Source organism: Elephas maximus, chromosome 13, assembly GCF_024166365.1.
Source record: "Elephas maximus indicus isolate mEleMax1 chromosome 13, mEleMax1 primary haplotype, whole genome shotgun sequence".
Lineage (NCBI taxonomy): Eukaryota > Metazoa > Chordata > Mammalia > Proboscidea > Elephantidae > Elephas > Elephas maximus.
The window spans coordinates 64,760,855-64,772,547 of record NC_064831.1 but is presented as its reverse complement, the minus strand read 5'-3'; the positions used below and the strand labels follow the sequence as shown (position 1 = coordinate 64,772,547).

The window sequence follows — 11,693 nt, the reverse complement described above, 5'->3', positions numbered from 1 at the left end:
ATTCAACACTTATTTTAACATCTACTATGAGGCAGGAGGTCCCTAGGTGGCACAAACGGTTTGCGCTCAGTTGCTAATCAAAAGCTTGGCAGTTTAAAACCAACCAGCAGCACTGCAGAAGGAAAGCCTGGCAATCTGCTTCTGTAAAGATTACAGCTAAGAAAATCTTATGAATTTAGTTCTACTCTGTAACATACAGGGTTGACATGAGTGATGTCACGGATTGAACTGTCCCCCCAAAAATGTGTGTATCAATTGGGCTGGACCATGATTTCCAGTATTGTGTGATTTACCTATATGTTGTAAATCCTGCCTATATGATGTTAATAGGGGAAGATGGGGGCAGTTGCGTTAGTGAGGGAGGACTCAGCCTACAAGATTAGATTGTGTCTTGGGACACTCTCTTGAGACATAAAAGAAAGAAGTGAGCAGAGACACATGGGGACCTCATACCGCCAAGAAGGCAGTGCTGGGAGCAGAGTGCGGCCTTTAGACCCAGGGTCTCTGCCCAGAGAAGCTCCTAGTCTGGGGGAAGACTGATGAGAAGGCCGAGAGAGAGAAAGCCTTCCCCTGGAGCTGACACCCTGAACCTGGACTTTTAGCCTACTTTACTGTGAGAAAATAAACTTCTCTTTGTTAAAGCCATCCACTTGTTTTTCTTGTTATTTCTGTTATAGAAGCACTAGATGACTAAGACAAGTGGTATTCAATTAATGGCAATGGATTTGTTTGTTTTTATAAGGCATGCCCTGTGCAAGGCTGATGGGACTGCTGTTGTTAGATGCCATCAAGTCGGTTCCAATTCATAGTGACCATATGTACAACAGAAGAAAACAATGCCCTGTCTTGGGCCATTCTCACAATCATTGCTATTTTTGAATCCACTGTTGCAGCCACTGTGTCAATCCACCTTGTTGAGGGTCCTCCTCTGTTTCCATGACCCTCTACTCTAGCAAGCATGATGTCCTTCTCCAAGGACTGGTCCCTCCTGATAACATGTCCAAAGTACAGGAGATGAAGTCTTGCCATTCTCACTTTTAAGGAGCATTCTGGTTGTACTTCTTCCAAGACAGAGCTGTTGGTTCTTCTGGCAGTCCATGGTATATTCAATATTCTTCTCCAACACCATAATTCAAAGGCATCAATTCTGCTTCAGTCTTCCTTAGTCACTGTCCAGCTTTCACATGCATACGAGGTGACTGAAAATATCATGGCTTGGGTCAGGCACATCTTAGTCCTCGAAGCGATATCTTCACTTTTTAATAATTCAGAGAGGACTTTTGCAGCAGATGTGCCCACAATGCAATACATTGTTTGATTTCTTGACTGCCGCTTCCACGGATGTTGACTGTGGATCCAAGTAAAATGAAATCCCTGACAACTTCAGTCTTTTCTCCGTTTATCGTGATGTTGCTTATCGGTTCAGTTGAGGATTTTTGTTTTATGTTCAGGTGTAATCCATATTGAAGGCAGTAGTCTTCAATCTTTATCAGTAAGTACATCAAGTCCTCTTTCCTATCAGCAAGCAAGGCTGTGTCATCTGCATATCGCAGGTTGTTAATGAATCTTCCTACAACCCTGATGCCACGTCCTTCATATAGTCCAGCTTTTTGGATTATTTGCTCAGTATACAGATCAAGTAAGTATGGTGAAAGGATACAATCCTGACTCACACCTTTCCTGATTTTAAACCATGCAGTAACCCCTTGTTCTGTTTTTAACAATTGCCTCTTGGTTTATACAGGTTCCTCATGAACACAATTAAGCGTCCCAGAATTCCCATTCTTCGCAATGTTAATCATAACTTGATACGATCCACATAGCCAAATGCCTTTGCATAGTCAATAAAACACAGGTAAACGTCTTTCTGGTATTCTCTGTTTCAGCCAAGATCCATCTGACATTAGCAATGATATCCCTTGTTCCATGTCCTCTTCTGAATCCAGCTTGAATTTCTAGAAGTCCCTTGTTGATGTACTGCTGCTACTGTTTCTGAATTATCTTCAGCAAAATTTTATTTGCATATACTAATAATCTTGGTTGATAATTTTCACATTCTCTTGGATCACCTTTCTTTGAAATGGGCACAAATATGGGTCTCTTTCAGTTGGCTGGCCAGGTAGCTATCTTCCAAATTTACTGGCATTGCATCCGTGTGTTGAAACATCTTAACTGGTATGCCATCAATTCCTGAAGCCTTGTTTTTCGCCAATGTCTTCAGTGCAGCCTGGACTTCTTCCTTCAGTACTATTGGTTCCTGATCACATGCTACCTCCTGAAATGGTTGAACATTGACCAATTCTTTTGGTACAGTGACTCTGTGTATTCCTTCCATCTTCTTTTGATGCTTCCTATGCAGTTCAATTTTTTGCCCATAGAATCTTTCAGTATTGCAACTCGAGGCTTGAATTTTTTTCTTCAGTCCCTTCAGCTTGAGAAATGCTGAGTGTGTTCTTCCCTTCTGGTTTTCTAACTCCAGGTCTCTGCACATTTTATGATAATACTTTGTCTTCTTGAGCTGCCCGTTGAAATCTTCTGTTCAGCTCTTCTACTTCATCATTTCTTCCATTCGCTTTAGCTACTCTATGTTCAAGAGCAAGTCTCAGGGTATCTTCTGACATGTGCTTTGGTCTTTTCTTTCTCTCCTTTTTAATGACCTCTTGCTTTCTTCACATATGATATCCTTGATGCCATTCCATACTTCGTCTTGTCTTCGGTCATTAGTGTTCAATGTGTCAAATCTTTCTTGAGATGGTCTCTAAATTCTGGTGGGATATGCTCAAGGTTATTCTTTGGCTCTCGTAGACTTCTTTAGAAGTAGATTGCCAGGTGCTTCTTCCTAGTTTGTCTTAGTCTGTAAGCTCCAGTGAAACCTGTCCACCATAGGTGGCCCTGCTGGTATTTGATATACTGGTGGCATAGCTTCCAGCATTACGGTAACACAGAAGCCACCACAGTATACCAAAATGACAGACAAGTGGTGGATGGGTCTGTAATGGTGAGCATAACATAACACAACATAATAATGTAACGTAACATAACGTAACATCACATAACCAACTGACCCCTGTGGCTACAGCAATGCTTGCAGTAAAGAATAATCTCATGATTGAAGATTGGGCCTTGTGAATTTAAAAACTTGTTTGGAGTAGACTATAAAACCCTAACCAAAGGAATGTACGAGAGAATTAACCACATTTTTAGGCATATCAACTATGAGCAGGTGCACATTATTCATTCAATTTCACAGCAACTTTGTCAGCTATCATCTCCAGTTTATCTTGTGTTTCATAGGTATAGTTTGTAAAAAAAAAAAAGAGCTAGCATTCAACCCTGGGTCTGATGTAGCAATGACTCCCAAACTTGGAGTATGCACAGAATTGACTGGAGAGAACCTTTAAAAAAATAGATGCCAGCACCCTTCCAGACCTACTAAAAAGGAATCTCTTGCGATTGGGGGTGGGGGGGTGGGGCGAGGATCCCCTGCAAAATAAAAGTTTTATAAGGTTCCTCAACTGATTTTGTAGAGCCAGTTTTGGAAACCACTGCCCTAGTCCATGCAGCCTGCACAAACAGTGGTTCCCAAACCAGGCGTCAGGCTTTAAGGATGCCTTGCAAACTTTAAGGTAGAAAACTCCTCGTTACACTTAGTCTTGGCCCTAAAGCCATGTTTTTTTTCAAAGTTAATACTGCTAAGACTATGAAATGCCAAAGGCAGGAGAACGGAGGGTGACACTTTATTGTGTACCAGGACAGGCTAGAGGGGAAGGAGGAAGACAGGGACAGGCAAGCAAGCGTAGAGAGGCTGACTCCAACTCCCCAAAAGGGCTGAGCTAATAAACTCTGAGGATTAGCCGCGGAAGGAATTTCTTGTTTCCTTTAACCTGTCCTCAGGTTGACCTACTTTTTGAATCCTACAGCTGCGACAGAGCAAGGATGGGGTCCCGCGTCATCAGGCACCCCGAAAGTCCTTCGCTCAAGCTTGGCGATTGGCGCAAGCGGTGGGTGAGGAAGCCCAAGTTTTTCTTAGAGCCTACAAAGGAAAACGGAGTTTCCCAGGCGTCGGGGCTGGGGAAGGGAGAACCAGGACCCCGACTCCAGCGAGGGTTCCACCCGATGTAAGTAAGTACGTGGAGCACGCAAAATGGCCGCCCAGGCGCGACTTCGGGAGGCCGCATGGCCAGCCCTTGCCGCGGTCTCCCCAGCTCTCAAGTTTCCCGGGCGCTCACCCTCAACCGCCCGCCCCCCAGTTCCAAGGCGTCGCGCCGGAAGTGACCTCACGCTGTTGGCGTGTAGACGCCCGGGCGGTTCCGGTGGCGGCGGCGGATGCCGTGGCTCTGGGGGTCGGTGCGGAGAAGAAGCCCCTCAGTCTTTGGGTCCCTCCCGCGTTGCGCCGTCGGCTCAGTGTGAAGTGAGGAGGAAGCGCGGCTGGACGGCGCGGAGGTGGGAGCGAGGGGAGGCGGCCGGTTTGTGAGCGCCCGTGGTCGGGGGCTTCCGTGGTTGGCCAGCAGTGTTTGCCTTCAGGCTTCGGGGTTCCAGGCCTTATAGAGCTTTACTGGGGTGGGTGGGAGCTGGAGGCCGCATCGGTATGAATGATATGGAGGCCAGGTACTAGGAGTTGCCCATGGGGTTTGGTTTAAGGTGGGTGGCCGAGGACAGCGGATTCTAAATAGCCTGGGAATGGCTTGCATGAGGTAGGAGGCGTTAGCGGCCTGAGGTCCTAGTCCAGCCTTGTTGGTGGCTGCTGCAGCTCACTCGTTGCTCCGTGCTTCAGTTTCCTTTTGCACAGTGGGATAGGGGAGCAGGGAAGAGCAGAGTGCCATACCCATGAACTGATGGCTTGAGGACAGAGGTGAGCCGGGGTCTGGGAGACAAGGATGGCTGAGAAGTTAATGATACACGCTACGGCGCATCCTCTGCTGAATCTCAGGAACTTCCCTCTCGATTTTTTCCTGCCCTTGGTGTAAGTTCGCGGTTCTTGTTACCAGTACTTGTTGTGATATTGATTGTGCTTATCAATAATTGACATGTTAAGTAGTTAAATTGCTGTGATGTGTGAGAGGCAGAGTCCTTGCTGATTTGGCCGCTTGCTTTTGAATTATCTTCCAATTCTAGGCCTAGAAGGAGTTTTAGCAGTCTTCTCCTCTGCTTACAGATGAGGAACTTAAGAACCAGAGTGGTTTTCGTTCTTTTCCCTAGCCACAGACTAAACTAACTTCATTTGGATGTCTGCCAAGTATAGGTTTTAATCCCACCAAAACGTAAGTGTCTCTGAGCAGATCAGTGTTTCAAACGGAAACTTCTAAGGGATCTTAATCTTTATATATGAAAGACAAATTAGGTGTACTGAGCACAGAACTCTTTCCCAGTTGCTGGTTTCTCTGTATGAAGTGAAAATAGTTGCAAAGAACATGCCCTTTTGATTACTAAGAGTATTTTGGTGGAGTCTCCTTGTAGGGGTAGGGCTGTGAGGCTAGAAAAGTATCTCTCAAACTTTGTTAACCTGTGACCCACAACTAGATACATTTTACATCATGACTCAGTGTGCCCCCTGCTCACAGGAGCAGGAACACACACACACAGACACACACACAACAAAAGTTTATTTATCCTTTCTACAGGTGATGCCTTTTGACATTTTTTATTTCATTAAAAGGAAAAAAAAAGTTGCAAGTCGCTGAATTGACTCTAACCTCTAATAGATCATGAACTGTAATTTGAATAACACGGGACTAGAAAATATTTTAGATCCTTGTCATTCGTGAGATCCTGTAATTAATGCAAAGTGGAAGATGTGTCATATTTCTGTTCGTATCAACCAGACGAGCAGTGTTACTAGATGTTAAGCCAACCTTCCATTCCTGAAATGAACCCCACTTAGTCATGGTGTATAATACTTTTCATATGTTGCTGAGTTAGATTTACTAATATTTTGTTAAGAATTTTTGTGTCTATGTTCGTGAGGGATATTGGTCTGACTTTTTTTTTTTTTTTTTAATTGTACTTTAGATGACATTTTCTTTTCTAATGATGTCTTTGTCTGGTCTCAATATCAGAATAAAACTACTCTCATAAAGGAAGTTGGGAAGCGTTCCCTCCTGCTCTGTTTTCTGAAAGAGTTTGTGTAGGATTGGTACTATTTCTTTCTCAAATGTTTGATATAATTTACCAGCGAAGTCCTCTGGACCTGGCCTTTTCTTTCTGGGAAGATTTGTAATTGCTAATTCAGTTTCTTTACTTGATAGAGTTCTATTTAGGTTTTCTTTGAGTCAATTTTGGTAATTTGTATCATTCTGGGAATTTGTCCATTTTATATTTTTCCTTTTTCTTTTGAACTTGTACCCATTCCACTTTTCCCAAAAAGTTTTGGGAATACGATGTTTTAAAAATATACAAATAAGCTTTTTTAAAACTATAAGGTATGTATGAAATGGCGTACATTATTTTTAAATGTTAGACCAACCTCGCATTTCTGAAATTCCTTCATTCCTGAAATGAATAAAGCAGGGATCTGTGTGCTTTTTCTGTAAAGGGCCAGATGGTAGAATTTGTGGGCCATATTGTCTCTTTTTTTTTTTTTTTTTTTTATTGTCTCTGTCACAACTACTCAGCTCTCCCATTGTAGTGTGAAAACAGCCATAGAGAAAACACAAATGAATGAGCATGGGTGTGTTCCAATAAAACTTTAGGGACAGTCGGCCAAATTTGGCCCACAGGTTGTAGTTTACTGACCCCTTTTCTGTGGAGGGAAACTCTGGTGGTGTAATGTAAGAGCTATGGCTGCTAACCAAGAGGTGGACAGTTTGAGTCCATCAAGCACTCCTTGGAAACCATATGAGGCATTTTTACTCTCTCCTGTAGGGTTGATAGAGCATTGCTATGAGTAAAAAAAGTTTTTTTTTTTTTATGAGTTGGAATAGACTCGACGGCAACGGATTTTAATGGGCTTCCTATGGAAGTTGACTCCCGTGCTTTCGTATCTCTTGGAAAACTTTGTTTACCCCCAGAGATATGCATATTCTAGTTTGAAAACTGGGACTTCTTTCCAGGATATTGGAGAGTGAATTCAGACATTTTTGTATTTTTGTTTGGTTGAGAAAAGAGGTGGCCCTCACAGTATGATTTTCAAGGGCCGTAATGCCAGTCCTCTGTCTAGTCAGTATTTTTTCTGATAAAAGGAGACATTTGAACCAAAAAAAAAAATTTTTTTTATTGCGCTTTAGGTGGAAGTTTACATAGCAAATTAATTTTCCTTTCATCAATTCATATACATATGGTTTCATGACATTGGTTACTATCGCTGCAATGTGTCAGCACTCTCCCTGTTTCCACCCTGCCTTCCACATTTCCATCCCTCCAATTTTCCGTGTCCCTCCTTGCCTTTTCATCTTTGCTTTTGGGCAGATGTTGCCTGTTTGTTCTCATTTAGTTGATTGTTCTAAGGAGCACAGTTTAGTTGATTGCTCTGAGGAGCGCATTCCTCATGGATGTTATTGTTTATTTTATAGCCCTATGTATTGTTTGGCTGAAAGGTGACCTCAGGGAGTGGCTTCAGTTCCAGTTTGAAAGGGTGTTTTAGGGTGATGGTCTCCGCAGTTCCTCCAGTCTCTTGTCATTCCAGTAAGTCTGGTCTTTTTTATGAATTTGAGTTTTGTTCTACATTTTCCTTCCATTCTAACCGCGACGTTCTATTATGTCCTTGGTCAGAGTGGTCAGTAGTGGTAGCCGGGCACCATCTAGTTCTCCTGGTCTCAGGATAGAGGAGGCCGTGGTTTGTGTAGGCCATTAGTCTTTTGGACTAATTTCTTCCTTGAGTCTTTGCTTTTCTTCGCTCTCTTTTGCTACAAATGGGAAGAGACCAATAGTTGTATCTAAGCTGTCTGGTGGCTCGCAAGCTTTTAAGACACTAGACACTACTTACCAAACTGAGATGGAGAACATTATTTTTATGAACTATGTTATGCCAATTGAGCTAGATGTCACCTGAGACTATGGTCTTTAGCCTTCAAGCCCAGTAACTCAGTCCTGTGAGGTGTTTGGCTATGCCTGAGAAGCTCCCATAACAGTGCCTCTTATGTGTTCTATTATATATATGGATACACATGCAGCACATACAAATATGTGTATATAATTACCCACAACTATACCCATAGATGAGGCCCTGGTGATGCAGTGATTAAGAGCTCAGCTGCCAACCAAAAGGTCAGCAGTCTGAATCCACCAGCTGCTCCCTGGAAACCCTATGGGGCAGTTCTACATTGTCCCATGGGGTCGCTGTGAGTCGGAATCAACTTGGCAGCAACAGGTTGTTTCCATATTTACACGCGCACGCACGCCCATGTGCCGTCCAACATCTGTATAACATGTATATCTACCTAGGTAACTATTCACAGGTTTTAGGTTAGTATTACTATTGTTGCAGAATTGTATATGGTATATAGTATAGGTGTTACTGTAGTTGTCCTTTATTCTCGCATACATCTCAGTGTCTTCCTTTGCGTTGGTCACATTGTGCTGACTTCCTTCTCCATCACCATAATTAACATGTGTCTATTATCTAGACAGTGATTCTCCCTCCTTTTCCCTCCCATTCCTGGTAACCATCAAAGAATGTTGCTTTCTGTGAGTAAACTTTATTCTAAACTTTTTATAAAAGTGGTATCATACAGTATTTATCCTTTCGTGATTGATTTATTTCACTCAGCATAATGTCCTCCAGATTCATGCATGTTGTAAAGTGTTCGACAGACTTATTATCCTTTATTGTTGCACTGTATTCCATTGTATTATGTACCACAATTTATACATTCATCCGTTGATGGACTCTTAGGTTGTTTCCATTTTTTTGCTATTGTGAATAATGCTGCAGTGAACGTGAGTGTGCATATGTCTGTTCGTGTCACAGCTCTTATTTCTCTAGGGTAAATACCTTATAGTGGGATTGCTGGATCATATGTGTTTCTATTTCTAGCTTTTTGAGGAAGTGCCTTACCGTCTTCCATAGTGGTTGTACCATTTTACAGTCCCACCATCAGTGTATGAGTTTCAGTCTCCCCATAACCTCACCGGCGTTTGTGGTTTTCTGTTTTTTTGATCAGTGCCATTTTTTTTTTGCTGGGGTGAGATGGTATCTCATTGTGGTTTTGATTTTCATCTATCTGATGCCTAATGGGAACCCTCGAGGCACAGTGGTTAAGAGCTCGGCTGCTAACTAAAAGGTCGGTAGTTCGAATCTGCCAGCTGCTCCTTGGAAGCCCAGCGCGGCTGTTTTACTGTGTCTTATAGGGAATCGACTCTACGGTATGAGTTGGAATCGACTCTACGGTAATGGGTTTTCTAATGGCTAATGATCTCAAGCATCTCTTCATGTTTTTGTTGGCTACCTGAATATCTTCTTCGGTGAAGTGTCTGCGCATGTCCTTTGCCTGTTTTTTGATTGGCTTGGCTTTTTGTTGTTAAGGCATTGAAGTTTTCTGTAAATTTTAAAGATTAGACACTTGTCAGATATGTCATTGCCAAGAATTTTTCCCCTGTCTCTAGGTTCTCTTTTTACTCTTCTGATGAAGTTTTTTGATGTGCTTAAGTATTTAATTTTTAGGAGGCCCCAGTTATCTAGTTTATCTTCTGGCGTTTGTGAATTTTTAGTTATGTATGATAGTCTTATTTATGCCATAAATTAGAACCCCTAGCTTTGTCCCTGTGTTATCTTTTAGGAACTTTATAGTTTTAGGTTTAACATTTAGGTCTTTGATCCATTTTGAGTTAGTTTTTATGTATGGTGTGAGATATGGGTCCTGTTTTGTTTTTCTTCAAATAGATATCCAGTTTCGCCAGCACCATTTGTTAAAGAAGCTATCTCTTCCCCATTGAATGGACTTCAACCCTTTGTCAAAGATCAGCTGTCCGTAGCTGAATGGATTTACTTCTGGGTTCTCAGTTCTGGTCCATTGGTATGTGTCAGTTGTTGTACCAGACTGTTTTGACTACCGTGGCCGTATAGTAAGTTTTGAGATCAGGGAATGAACTAGAATTTGATACGTGGTACACACTGTATAGGTTATCACATTTAATCTTCACAATGATTCTATGAGGTAGGTGGTATAATTGGTATAATTCTCATTTTATATATGAGAGAATTAAGGTTCATATTAGGTTATTTGCCCAGGTCATAGGGCTGGAAGGGGTTGAATCTCAGAAGTAAACTGAGCTGGTGATGTCAGACTTCAAAAGTTCATGTCCTGTCCAACATGCCACCTTCCGTGGAAGGCCTGTGAGTCGGAATCAACTCTACGGCACACAATGACATAGACTCAGTACTAGGATTGTACTGGATATTTTTTTTTAAGGTTCCTGCCATTCCTAAGATGTTGATTCTACAAACATAAACACCTTTCCAGATGCATGGAAAACACCTAGTTTTTCAGAAGCCTCTCTAACCAACCACTTGCCCACCCACAGCTGTTGATTGTAACTGTCTTTAGCAGGCCAAGGGTACTCGTCCTGCCTGAATGCTGTGAGTTGTCTGATGTGGCAGTTCAAATGAAGTAGCCAGGTCTGTGGTTCACAAGTTGGGTATTTGTAGTTTATGGACTGTTTTGGCAACTGCTTCAGTTGCATAATGGGTGGAAGTCTGTTTAGGGCTACCCAACTTTGTTATCTACAGGCCTCTCACAAGAGAAGTGATATAGTAAAGTCCCGTTCTAAGTCTGGCATTCAGTAGTCTGGAAGTCCTCATAGTTCAGCGTTTGACCAAAATTGTTCCATATTAAAAAAAAAATCACCTGGAAAATCCTGGTGAACTGACATCTCTGCTCCTCTTCTAGCTACACAAACAGATTGTTAGGATAAATTTTAGTAGCAAATTGGCAGAATGGCGTTGGCTGGCTAGCTGTACCAACATAGCGTTTTTGTAAAACGTCTTATTAAATGATAGGCATCAGGATAATGGTTACATTTGGGAGGACACAACGAAGCCTTTATCTTGATTGGGCTGGTAGTTACATGGATGAATAATATGTAAAAATTCATTGAGCTGTATACTCAAGATATGTACATGTACTATGTATTTTATATGCTGTATATGTTACAGTTGATAAAGTAGAAAATAAAAGCCATCAGGAGATTGGTCCTTTTGTAGCTACTGTATCTCTTGCTGCCTCCGTTGTAGTTCTTTTTGACATGAAGATGTTAGCCCAGTAACTGGTGCAGCCCACTCCCTTATGATGGAGTATAAATAGTAGGAAAGGAAATCCATGCTTTAAGTGACGTTAAGTAGGCAAAGGCTGATCAGGAAGAGGTAAGCCTAAAGCGTGTGCCTTTCTATCATCGCCATTGTTTTGGAAATTGTGTTGCATTGGAAATTCATCAGATCTCTTAAATTCTTAAGGCTACCTCGATAATTGTAAAGTGATGTGTATGTGAGGCTCGTCATGCTGCTCTCTACTTTTCTGTGTGATTGAAAATTTCCGTAGTAAAATGTAAAAGATAAAAAAAAAAAAATTTATGATGAGCCTACATTGTTTCTTTTATTTTCTGTTCTGTCAGCATAGTTTTGTGATACTTGCTTAGTTAGTTAGATCACTAGAGAAGAGCCTAGTGTTTGATTTAATCCCTAGAGCCGAGCTCTTTAATGCTTTGTGTTTCTGGTGGGACATACTCTGTTTAGCAGTGGAATGCCTTTTATTGCTTCTTTA

The 11,693-nt window shown here is 41.9% G+C and overlaps 1 protein-coding gene across 6 annotated transcripts in view; it reads left to right on the top strand.

The window, feature by feature from the left end:
- The first annotated feature begins 4,100 nt into the window (after positions 1-4,100).
- EDC3 (enhancer of mRNA decapping 3) overlaps positions 4,101-11,693 on the top strand; it is a 63,638-nt gene continuing 56,045 nt past the window's right edge. For 2 of the 6 annotated variants that reach the window (XM_049905300.1, XM_049905305.1), the window contains exon 1: positions 4,282-4,443. The gene's annotated coding sequence lies outside the window, so the exon portion shown is untranslated. Of the gene's footprint in view, positions 4,123-4,260; positions 4,444-4,478; positions 4,964-11,693 lie in introns of those variants that run through there. The other 4 variants (XM_049905304.1, XM_049905306.1, XM_049905301.1 and 1 more) reach the window with 4 other exon arrangements.